Source organism: Oxyura jamaicensis, chromosome Z (assembly GCF_011077185.1).
Source record: "Oxyura jamaicensis isolate SHBP4307 breed ruddy duck chromosome Z, BPBGC_Ojam_1.0, whole genome shotgun sequence".
Classification (NCBI taxonomy): domain Eukaryota; kingdom Metazoa; phylum Chordata; class Aves; order Anseriformes; family Anatidae; genus Oxyura; species Oxyura jamaicensis.
Genome location: NC_048926.1, coordinates 60016815 through 60030307, shown reverse-complemented (window position 1 = coordinate 60030307; position 13493 = coordinate 60016815).

The window sequence follows — 13493 nt, the reverse complement described above, 5'->3', positions numbered from 1 at the left end:
TTCACCATGTGCTTGCTTCCTGCAAGATCACACTTTGGAGTATCCAGAAGTCAGTAAGAAACAGGATGCGCTGGTCTAAGAAACAGTTAATGTCCTACTGACATACATATTATTTCTAGCTCTCTCACACTTCTTAGCAGACTGAAGTTGCATTTTGTTGCTTTAATGATATTTACTCTGCTAAAGAATTGTATGCAAACTTTGTTCTGCATTAAAAAAAAAAAAAAAAAAGTAACACAAACGTTAAATTTCTTACCAGTCTTTCAAAAGTGCCTTTTTCCCTTCTTGGAAACACACCTGATACTTATTTTGTTTTCAGCTTCCTGGTTTACCGACTTCTCAGCATATTAACTTTTTGGCCTTTCGGACATATGTCTATTGACCTTATGGACTGTTGGCTTTACGAGTTTTTTCCATATGTCCGGATCCCACAGCAACTGCAGCAGTGGATTACCGCAAAGGCGTTAGAGATAAGAAGTGACATCATGCACCATTGTTAGGCCCTTGCTAACTCAGCAACACAAACATCCATGCATTCACTTGATGGATTTCCTCTCCGTGCCGTGTCCCAGCTGTAGCTGACATGACTTACAGGACAGCCATCGAATTACCCTGAATTCTCCATAGCAGTTCTAATTCTGATATGAAATGCTTCTGTTAGATATTTATGTGGTACGCTGAGAACTGTAATCTCTGTGTGTCATCCTCTTTCTGTCGTGACGTAGCATTTGAGTTGGACGTCTCATACAGTGTTCCTCTCCTCTAAGGACAAAAAAAAGGCAGCTAAATCACCAGAGGGTCGTGAAATTACTGCTGAAATATTAAGCTGTTTGGATCACAGTACTGACACTTTCCATACTCAAAAAACAAAACCAAACAAAACAAAAACCCCGGCATAAATTCTATTTCCCAATTCCTACTCTTTAAGAAGTGAAGGTGCTAAGTATGTTTATCAAAAAGCCGTCACGCCACGGCACCCAGCCCACAGAAAGGTGCAAGCGCCGTGCACACCGGTCTCCCCGTTACCCTTCAGGACTCCTGTGTGCGTGCGGTGGACATCACGTCCTTTGCAAGCGAAGCCCAGGAACAGAAGTTTCATCCAGAATGGTCTCCTTTTCCCCAGCACCGTGTCAGAACCACTACCTCCAGACACACAACAGGCGCTGGATCACACCAAGGGACAACCTCGCCTCCCCCGGGGCGGCCTCCCCCGGCCCCCCGCTCACAAAATGGCGCCCCCGGGCCCCGCCGGCGGCGCGGGGCGGTACGGCACGGCCGGGTTTCTCCTCGCGCCGCTTTCCGAAGGGCTTTCGGGACCGGCTGCCGCCCTCCCGGCCTCGGGGCCGGCCGGGGGCACCCGCGGCTGCCACAGCAGCAGCGCGGCGCCACCTGGCGGGCGGCGGGGCCGGGGGAAGGCAGGGAGGGAGGCCGGGGGCACGGCTGCGGCTGCCCCCTGAGGAGAGCCTCAGGGATGGCAGCAGCCGCAGGGGCACCGGGCTGGGCTGTAACTCGCTGGTCCAGGCGCTGGCTGCAGCCCTGCCCGCAGGTCGGCGGCTCCAAACCCTGCTGAGGCGTCCCGGTGGGGCTGTGGTTCTCTGGAGATGAAGGTGTCTTTGGTTTTACTTGCTGCGGCTGCCTCCTTGGAGGATTAATGTAGGGGGCGGCCAGCTGATGTTGCCTCCGCACCTCTGCAACCTAAGAACTAGATCTGCTACTAAATGCCTTCGTCTTTGGTGAAAACCTCACAGCTTTGTCTCATTAAGAAGCTGGATGCTTTGGAGCATCATGATAATCCATCGGCTGTGTGAGATACTTAGCTTTATCCTTCAGCATTAGCCTTCCTGCTTGGAAGTGGAAGGGGTAACGTACCTGTGGAGGCTGAGCTGGAAACCGTGTCTGGGCTGGCTACCAGGCCCACTAGGCAGCACAGCAGTTCACATCTTGATCCTATACACACCAACAGCTGCAGCACATGGGGGCATGGTCCTCCGGCACCATAACAGGCTGCAGTTTGAACTGGAGTCTGACTGATGCTAGCTGACCATCACTGACACCTTGTAGGGACACCCTGCATGCTGAATTCTTTGGAAATGCCCTTCCACTTTGAAGTCTACACTGAGCATATGTGTCCAGTCACAAGCAAACATTCCTCTCACATTAGTCTCTTGCGCTGTAAGAATTCCCTTGACCTGGCTCAATACCTCTGTACATCATGAGCTCTTCAGGACCAGGACAAACAGCTATGTTTTGTCTAAGAAAACAGAAAACACACAATAGAGGATAACAGATAATAAATATTGACATGGTGTTATCATGTGTATGTATTCTCAAGGGCTAAGGAATTGTTCCAGATCTGTACATGTTTGGAGATCAGAGATGTTTGAAAATGTTCTCTGTTTTTAAAATGTCAGTTCAAACCTCCACAGAAATGTCCCAATTCAGGATAGATAAATAAATATTAATAGTTAAAGTAACTAAGGTATTTGAAATTTCAGTAATTTTGAAAAGCAATTTTTTATATTTTTCTGTATAGTTTTTTTTTTTTTTTCTGTGTAGTATATATATTTGTTTGTATTTTGTATAATAAAAACCTTAAAACCTTAAAAGCTGGGAATATGCATTGGTTTGCAAACTGTTTAGATTCTTCCTCCACTCTCCTTCTTTTTCTCTCTCTCTTTTTTTTTTTTTTTTCCACTCCAAATTGAATCGTGGAGAACTGCAAGTATTGTGAGATATCTCCTTTTATTTTATGAGAATTATCTCTGTAATAGTGGACTTTGTGTTTTCTACATTAATTATGAACAGAGAGCTTGTAAAATCTGCAAATTAACTACGTATTACAATGTTGCAGGTTGCAGTATTGCAGTACTTTCCCTTGTTTATTTTTATAAGCAATAAAACATGGGAAATGCTGTAAGCCAGCTTTCTCTGTGATTTGCTGGTTAATTTCTCTCTAAAGCCTTTTTCTGAGCATAGATAGGGAGACCAGTACCACCACATTTATTTTCTTTTCTGATTTATGCATGGACAATTGTACTGGATCTCGTTCTTTAATGTTATCTCTGCGACACACACAGGACTGACTGCTGTCTCTTCAAATCTGCCCAGTGCTGCAACTTCTGAATCAGAGCTGACCAGTAACTTTTCCATACACGTGGAGGGTGGAAAATACCTGAACTTACATGCTTATAAATGTAGAATGGTTGCTGGTAGACTTCGCTATGTTGAAACTAGATGAGATGTTGCTGCAATTAAAACATTCCTCACTACTTAGTTTTCAGATGATATATTAAAATATTGTTACTGAGAAAATAAACACATTTTGTTGGAAAGAGTCAGGAAGCAGTAGAAAGAGATAAAGAAAGTTGAGCATAATTTTTCATGTTACAGCAATTGTTTTAAGTGAGATAATTGTGTTTTGTATCCTTATTAACTGGCTCAGTTTGAATAAGCAATCTGACTGGCCAGGGAAGATTAAGAGCTCAATAAATAAAAAAATATTCAGGCTGTGTATGTATTCTACTTTCTTTGCCAGAAAACAAATTAGCTTTAAACATGTAATAGAATGAATAAAATAGGTTTGGCTTTTGCAGTAGGATCTGCAGGGGTTATAGAATTTACACAGAACTTTCAGATTCTGCCAATGATCTCCTGAAGTTTTACATGGAAAAGATATGGCCACACTCAGGAGTTTCAGGAGGATAGGGTAGTGTCTTACAATCAATAGTATACCAGGTTATCAACAAACATAACAAGATGGCTTGATTGGTAGTCGGTCAATATGTATATCCAGTTTAATATTTTCAAGTTGTCATACACAATGACTGTATAAAAATCAATTACTTTTTTCTTCAAGATTTAGCAAAATTGCCATCTGGTTTGCTAGTTACATCAATAAAATATTACAGGTGCTGTTACTGAAACAGAATGAAGATAAGTAGCAAGATAATTCCTATAATAGCTCCTAGACAGATTTTTGTTGGAAAAAAAAATCATTCTCCAGCAAATGAATTATGCCATCCTATTTATTTTTTGAAAGCATACATTCTGAATGTTCAGACCCTGTGCTAATTATGATGGTTGTATCATTTTAAAATCAGTTTTTCTATGAAGACAAGTACTGACGGGTCTGGTCTCCTACGGATGAAAAAAAAATGATGAAGTAACATGGGAGTTATCTGATGTGGGGCACACTATGCTGATCTTTTCTCAGTGAAGTCTGTCCTACTCACTACCTTCAAAACACACAGAAACATTAATACTTTGAGGCAGACAGACAAAAATTTGGATTAATTAGGAAAACAAACTACAGACATGTCAAGTTTTATCATGGAATTTGAATATTATAAATTTCTACTAGTTTGGCAGCATCATTTTGGCAGCATCGTCAGTTCAATTTTAGATAAAGTGATATCTGAGAACTGTCAGATTTCACCTTCTTCATAATCCAGCTTTCATTTCACAATATTTGCCTTTTTTAGACTTATTTTAATAAAAGGGATAAAAAACTTCAGTGGAAAACCACCAACTTCATTTCCATTTCCAACACAAGTACAGACTTTGTAACTTCAGCCAGAGTACATACCCAATACATTTCTGCTGTGTGGTACTGAGTAAGGAGGACTCTGTGGTGCTTTCTGTGCAGGAATGTTATCAGTGTTAGGCAGTTGTCCTGAGTTCCCTGGGGTGGTAACAGCTGAGGCTACATAATTACACGCTGGATATCTACAGGGAGACATCCAAACTCCTTCGTAGCTATTTGCTTGAAAAACTCATTCAAACACTGCCCATATAGAACACCTTGTAGTGTAAAAACTCAGGTAGTCTTGATTTTGAGAAAAACTGCACATTGGAAGTTATTAAATGTAAACTACCTATTTTGGTGCTAACGGGGCTTTCATGCCTATATCAAGCCTGTATGAAAATCTTAATCATAATATCTACAGGTCAGATCACCACAGGTGATAAGGCACTCAACATCTAAAATATGTTTATCCCTCTTTGTTAAGCCAGGATGTATTTTGGTACATATGATTGTGGACATAATTAAAATATTCCTTACAGCACCCAAATTCAGTAACAATAAAATGCTAAAATAGTGAGAAAAAAAGATTCCAAGCCCTACATGGTGGTGTCACTCAATCTACAGGCTGGAGATTTCATAACTTGAGTAGTGAAGACTGGAAATGGAAAAAAAGCTCTGTTCACTCTACCTAGAAAAATAAAATAAAATAAAATAAAATCAATCTTCTTGTTGGCACAGTTGCACACATCCTCACAGAGAGCAGGCAGTTTTCAAAATAATCTTTTTTTTCTTTCTTTTTTTTCTTTTTTTTTCCTTTTTTCTTTTTTTTTAATACTTCCTGAACAACTGTTGCATATAAGACTTGGAAAGACATGCTTGCCCCAACTAAATGACTCACAGTCTTTTGCTAGGTTAGGATCCAGTCAGTACCCAGAGTACCTACTAAATGAAAGAGTGTCTTAACACATTAAACCTGCCTTCTCTCCTTCAAGAAGGAGAAAAAAAGTATATTGAGCAATTGTGTATTCAAGAGTGTCAATAATAAATAAATAAATAAATAAATAAATAAACTGGGAAAAAAAAATCGTTTGGAACTTGGAAAAATAAAAAGTCCCAACTTTAATGTCAGTTATACAAATACAACTCCCAGGATCATACTGTCTTTGCCAAAAATATTGTCAGAAGTAAAAATGCATCAACACTGTCTATTCTTCAACTTGCATCTCGCACTTTAGAGCAGAATTTGGTTCAATATTTATAAATTTATCTGACAGATCACCAATAAGTTAAGACAAACTTCCCTTCCATGATGGTTTAAGCTAAAATACCAGGCTGTGGGCTGAAGTTCTTGAGACACAGGCACATTTTCCATTACCTCAGGAGAGGTATTCTTTATCGCCTCTGAGCTTGGGCATGGTAATCTTTACCTTCTCAGACAGAGCAGCAAATATCCTTGTACTGTGCAAATTCAGAAGACACTTTTATTGAGCTTTATAGGAGATAGAGAGTTTTCCAAAACTTTTTCTCCTTCTCCTTGACTAGGACAGGATTTATTTTTTTATTTTAATAATTTCCATTGTACCAAAAATGTTAACGTAGCAGACCTCATAAATCATTTTGCTCCTAACAGATTAAAACTCATTATTTATCTCTAGAGAGCTCTGGGCCAGGGCAGATTGGCAGAGGTGCAGGACTGGTTGCAGACCCAGCTGCTGCACATCTGTGGTGTTGCTCAGACAAAGGCCACCCCTACAGCCACAGCGGAGAAGCTGCCCCCAAGGGGAAGGAAGAGCAAGTCCTTGCTTTTAGCTTTCTTCACCCCAGCTCTCAGGGAAAGAGCTCACCATGGACCAGGTTCAAGCCTTGACTAAAAGCCTTGACTTTGTCAACTTAGAGGCAGAAGGGGGGCATGCTCACAGAACTGGTAAATGACACCATGTGCCAAAATTTTTCAGACGTAACGCACGCAGACACACACTGTACTTCAGTCAGCTCCAGTGGACACTGACTGAATTACTTCAGTTACTCTGGGCTTTGGTATCAGAAATATTTTTTATTCTATTCTGAAGAACAAAAATTAACCATTTTGGATCAAATGCTAGTTCTTTCCAGTTCTGCTGCTTAGCTTACTATAAAGTATCAAAACTGCAAACTTTTAGAATGAGCAACCAAAACATCTTTGTATATATTTAAAAACTAATCCTATTGTCATTTCATTTTTTTAGCTGACAAACTTGATCAATCATTGTGACAGTATTCATTTCTGTAGCTGTGCTTACAGGATGCTTGTCACCACTATATTGTGCTACAATATTACACTGATAAATCTCAGAAATTTGGTAGAGGGAATCAGTCTTGCCTATTTTACCTCACACTATTTTTGCAACTCTCATGCATATTTTTCAAGATTGTTGTATGCCAAAAATGTATCAAGTTCAAGGCAACAGAATTAACTTCTACAGTAGACAAAGAGTAAGTTGAAAAGCAAGTAGTTTTCTTTTAGTAGTGTATTTTTTTTTTTTATCCTCCTTCATGACAGGAAAAGTTGACTGCATCTGTTTAAATATACTATAATTTAGGAAGAAGGTCCAGGGAGCACTTTCCAAAGGTGACCACAAGCGTAAAAAAATCAGGAATCAAGGGAGCTAGCAGTCTTTGTCTTTTTCATGTATAGACATCCATGCATCTCTTTAAGCTTTTACCTGATAGGGAATGTTTTCTTGACTAAAAACCTTCAAATTTTAAGCCTCATGTGGCCTGGGTTGACCAATAAACAGGCATTATGTTTGTATATTGATTAGGAGAGTCCCAGGTCTTTATCTCTAACTAGCAAAACTCCTGTTTTTGTAGTACCTTTTTTGTGGAATTGATTGGTTTGTTTGTTTGTTTGTGCTTGGTTTTGTTTTGTTTGTTGGTGGTTTTGTTGTTGTTTTGGTTTTGTTGTTGTTGTTGTTTTCATTTGTTTTGTTTTGGTTTTAGAATACAGAGCTGTTTGCTAGGATGTAAGCTTAGATTCAACTCATCACTGCTGAATGAATTGAATTATTCACAGATCTAGCACAGAATTGAATTTATAAAATGTTTTTATTTATAGAATACTTAAGGATATAGAAAGGTTGCGTGCAGTATTTTGTTCATACTTTATAGCCTGAGTATGGTTTTCTACTTTATTGTGAGATATAAATACATGCAATTTAGAGTGTATTCAGCCTCTTTAATGAAACTTTAATTTGTTTCAGTTGCCCTGGGAATTTTTTAGTAGTTATGTTTCATTTGCTACTCTTAGTTATCCTGCAGAGCTCAGTTTTTGTTAACCCATACCAAAAGATGCATTAGGAGGCCTGGGCAATAAGAGCATGACTAACTCACTAACACATAGAATGCCCTGATACAAGTTTCCTCCTTACATTTAAGAACATACTTAGTTTTAACAAAATGTTGCCTAATTAATGTCTATATTCATTAAGAGTACATGAGGTCAGAGTTGATAATCCCAGGAATCTGTGTTTGTAGTTTAGATATACTGGGTGGCAAAGATAATAAAAGGTTCAAACGGTGTCATGAAAATTCACAGCCCCTTTAAAATATATGAGAAAACATTCACTGTCATAAGCAGGAACAGGGATTTCTCCCCACCCCGTTTTCTTATGAGGCATGGTTAAGTCCATTGTTATTACACTGCCATGTAACTAGTTAGTTGCATGTAACTGCAATATAAAAGATACATTTATAAGGCAATAAGTTATCAGCTATGACTAAAAGCTACATCTTACTGGGAAAGCAATTGTTTTGAGTATGGTTATTCTTTAATAATAAGTTTCACTATTCAACTAAATTTCCGGACTTTTTGATGTCTTGTAGCCATGTTTTAGCATCTGAATAGATTGTCTAGGCAATGTGACTTATTGCAGGTTACCTGGAATAAAATCATTTTCCATTTGAATTTGAATAATCATTGATTATTATAATATTTTAATCAGTAAAATATTTTTAAATCTCAGATTCTGATCATGGACTTGTAGTCCTTCTTTCCACACTTATTGCAATTCAGTTGTTATTTATACTATTGTAAACCTAAACCTTATGCAAAGGTGTGCAAAGAACAAGGTATATCTTGTAACATCCTAATCCTTGTTCTTAAGCATAGCTACTGATAATATTACTTAAAGAAATGCTACCTTGCAGCAATACATCTTGGCTAATTTTACAACGTCTCAGCAAAATTATTTTAGCTAACTTAAAATGTTCTGCCTTCATTTTGTTATAATGAATCTTTTCCTGTTCTTGAGTGGCAGGTAAATTTTAGCACAATAAGCTTACCTTAAGATTATCTGCTTTCCACTGGAATACAAAAAGCTTTCATTAATTTATAGACATCTGAGTTTGGAGGGAGCGGGGGACATATCTGCAGCAACCACCACACACAGGACCCCATCCCCGAGGGGCACAGCACCGTCCCCTCCTGCCCTGGGGCTGGCAGAGCCAGCAGGCCCTGGTGCAGGCCCACAGGCAACATCCCCAGGCCACCAGCATGTGCACATAAACCTTCCACAGCCCTAGCATGGCCCCTCTGCCTGCCCAGCACCCCTGCTCACACCCCTGTGCTCTTGCCCACCTGCAGAGCCCCTGCTCACCCACTGCTCCCCTTTGGGGCTGTCAGCATGCACCAGTGCCCACACACTCGTCCCACCAGCACCTACAATCACAACCCCCTGAGTAACAGCATGCCCCCCCCTGGGCTGGGCCAGCTCAAAATTTGCTGGCAAATGTGGGTCCCCCGCACATGCCAAGGGTAGGGCAGAATCAGGTGCTGCCCCCAGTCCTTCCTCCTTTCCTCTTAGCTTCCCAACAGAGCAGGTCCCTGATCAAATAACCTTTCTGGATAAGCATTCTCACCCTCTCCCAGGCCCTCATCAATCTGTGTGGCTGACCAGGTTTGTTTGCCATCATTGCCTCCCTTATCCTTTGTTGGTCATTCTTGTGACCCTGTGTTTTCTTGTTTATGGCTTCCTCCCTTTCTTATTATCGTTTGTTGCACTGAAAAAGGTCCTTGACCAAACAGCTGTAAAGCAGCAGATGCTCTCCCTCATACTTAAAGTTTGCAACAGGATTTTTTAGAGGAACATACCATCATATTGTTTTTCATGTCTGCCTTTTACTACTCTGTCATACTTTTATTTGAATTCCTCTAGGAAAGTGGATGAACTTGATGGATGACCATAATATTCCTCTCCTGTTATAAAGCCTAATAATCGAGAGCTGGGAAAAGAGGTGACACTCTGGATGTGGTGGTGTTCTGTATGTTTGTAACAGGCATGGCATCAGTATGTCCAGCTGCGGCTTGGCTTCCTGAGCAAAAATATGTGAGAGAAACAGTCCTCACCTTGCAGATCTCCATGTGGAGCAGATCTCCACGCTGCAGCCCGTGGAGGAGCCCCCGCTGGAGCAGGTGGATGTGGCCTGGAGGAGGCTGCGGCCCATGGAGAGCCCCCGCAGGAGCAGGCCCCGGGTCGGAGCTGCAGCCCGTGGAGAGGAGCCCACGCAGGAGCAGGGGGCCTGGGGGGAGCTGCTGCCTGTGGGGGGACCCGTGCTGGAGCAGTTTGCTCCTGGGGGCTGGATGGACCCCGTGGCACGGAGCTGTGTGGGGGCAGTTCCTGGAGAGCTGCTGCCTGTGGGCAGCCCCCGCAGGCTCAGTTTGGGAAGGACGGCATCCCGTGGGAGGGACCCCACGGGGAGAGGGGCAGAGAGGGACCATGAAGGAGTGGCAGAGACAAAGTGCTATGGACTGACCGCAGCCCCCATTCCCTGTTCCCCTACACTGCTTGGGGGGGGGGGGGGGAGGAGGTCGAAGAGGGTGGATGGGAGGAAGGTGTCTGTAGCTTGCTTTTAGTTTCTCACCACTCTAGCTTGTTGGAAATAGGTAATAAATTACATTAATCTCTCTATGCTGAGTTTGTTTTGTGTGTGACGATAACTGTGGAGTGATCTCCCCGTACTTATCTTGACTTTTAAGCCCCTTTCCATCATATTTTCTCCCCCTTTCTCTTTGAGGAGGAGGGAGTGAGCGAGTGGATGTGGTGAAGCTCAGATGCCCAGCTGAGTAAAACCACCGCAAGCATCCACAACTTCTCTGGGAAACCTGTTCCAGTGCCTCTCTACCCTTACAGTAAGAAATTTCTTCCTAATGTCTAATCTAAATCTACCCTCATTTAGTTTAAGACTTTTATTCCTGCCCTATCACCACAACCCCTGACACAGAGTCTCTCCCCAGCTTTCCTGTAGGCCCCTCTTAGATACTGGAAGGATGCCATAAGGTCTCCCTGGAGCCTTCTTTTCTCCAGGCTGAACAACCCCAACTCCCTCAGTCTATTTTCATAGGAGAGGTGCTCCAGCCCTCTGATCATCTTTGTGCCCCCCCTCTGGACTTGTTCTAATATGTTCATGTCCTTCTTGTGTTGGGGGCCCCAGAGCTGCACGCAGTGCTCCAGGAGGATCTCATGCAAGTGGAGCAAAGGTGGACAATCACCTCCCTTGACCTGCTGGCCACTCTGTTTTTGGTGCAGCCCAGGGTACGGTTGGCTTTCTGGGTTGCAAATGAACATTGCCAGCTCATGTTGAGATTTTTGTCATCCAACACCCCCAGGTCCATCTCCTTAGGACTACTTTCAGTCCATTCTCCACCCAGCCTGTATTTGTGCCAGGGATTGCCCTGGCCCAGTTGCAGGACTTTGCACTTGACTTTGTTAAACTTCATGATCTTTGCATAGGCCCACCTCTCAAACCTGTCCAGGTCCCTCCCTCCCCTCCAGCATGTCGACTGCGACGCACAGCTTGGCGACATCAGCAAACTAGCTGAAGGTGAACTTAATCCCACTGTCCATGTCGCTGACTAAGTTATTGAATGATGCTGGCTCTGATACTGACCCCTGAGGAATACCACTCATTACTGATCTCAACTTGGACATTGAGACATTGACCACAACTCTGAGTACAACTATCCAACCAATTCCTTACCCACCAATCGGTCCATCCGTCAAATCCATGTCTCTCCAATTTCACGACAAGGATGTCACGTGGGACAGTTACAAACACTTCACATAAGTCCAGGTGTTTATTGATGTTTATTTATGTTTTATTTATGTATTTATTTAGTCTTTTGAACACCATATTAATGACAGCATGGAAACTTAAGCATTGTGAAGGTGTCTTATTCAATCATTTAAAATTCATTAGAAAGAAACTGTTAGTCCACGGATATTTGGATTATGTCTTTACTGCAATATAATCATCAATCAGAAAAGCAAATTTTCAGGAAGAATTCACCGTTGCTTCCCCGCTGAGGACACAATCTCAAGATGTTTGCACAGTGGTAGGATCCTTCCAATTGGACTGATTGTTTCTGCCAAAACTCTTTGTATTTGCATGGTGTGCTGGGTTGATGTACCAAGAAGAGTAATCACAGAGGCTAATTTTAACACATGGTGATTAATTTCTCCTTCTTCCTTGTATGCCAGTCTGTAGGGTGGCTCCTTAAGAGGGTAATTTGCAACACGAGCCTAACTTGAAGATCTGTATCCTCTGCTACTGGGGCATTTAGGCTCTACTGATTGTAGAGGCAGTCTACAAACATTAGCCTATCTCGATCTTTCTCAGTAATTCACATTGCCTCAACATACTTGAGTTTGGCCTGTCTGTCTATCAGTCTGTCTACATACATGCTTATCAGCACACTTTCCTAATGGTCTCAAACTCTGTTCAGCCAGGCCACTCTTCTTCCATGCCAACTCATCTTTTGGCATGTGGGGATGGTCTGCTCCTGTGCCTTTAGGATTTCTTTCTTTAAGAGTGGTCAGCCAACAAATCCCCTTAAAAGACCAAAGACAGCCCTCCAGAAATCCAGGGTGCCAGTTCTGCTAACCCCTCTCCTTATTTTTCCAAGAATTGAAAACTCTATTAATTCATTATTGCTGTGCCTGAGATGGTCTCCAACCACCACATCACCCACAAGTCCTTCTGTACTTATTATCAAAAGGTCCAGTGGGGCACTGTCCCTAGTTGGCTTGCTCACCAGCTGTGTCACAAAAGTATTTCCACCCACTCTGTAAACCTCCTAGACTGTTACCTCTCAGCATTGTTGTATTTTTGCACTGTGATTGTGAGACTTCTCCAAGCTGCTTGTAGAATATTTTGTCTGCCTCTTTGGCCTGGTTAGGTGTTCTATAACAGACGCCTACCAGGATGTCTGCCTCATTGGCCTTACCCCCGATTATTACTCAGAAAAATTCAACCCCATCTTCGCCATTATTAGTCTCAAGACAATCCAAACACTCCCTGGCGTACAGGGCTAATCAGCAGCTATGTCGAGGAGAAAGCAAACGAAGAGAGCACTTCAGTTGAGCATGAACCCCTCAGTTGGCTGCTTTATGTGGTTTCCTGGCTCCCAGTCTGCTTACACATGGAATTAGCACACAGAAACACAGCGCCCACCCGCAGCACACGCTGCTTCTCGCCTTGCTTAAGATGGAAGACCATGGGGAAGAATGGCTCTAAATGCAGAAGGGCTGAGGAGCAAGCACTGGGCAGAGGGAGTGAGAGGCAGGGCACAACTGTAGGGACAGGGGTGACCACGCAGCATGAGTGCTGCTGCTGTGTAGCAGCGGGGACACGGACACACCGCCAGGACCTGGGGCCACCAACCCTCAGACACGCCTGGTGCCACCACCCCAAAGCGCACTCCCCCCCCACCCTTGGGGCACGGAGGACGCCCCAGCCCCTTCCCAGGCCCCGCCCCCCCGCGCCAAGCCCCGCCCCCGCGCCCGGCAACGCCATCACCGCCCTCTCCCCCCTCCCAAACACACACCCCTCTAGTTCCCGCCCCCCGGCCGTGATTGGTCGCTCCGCCTTCCTCCTGGCCTACTATTGGCTGCCGCCGGCCGCCGTCAGGGGTTAGGATTGGCTGCGCTGACGG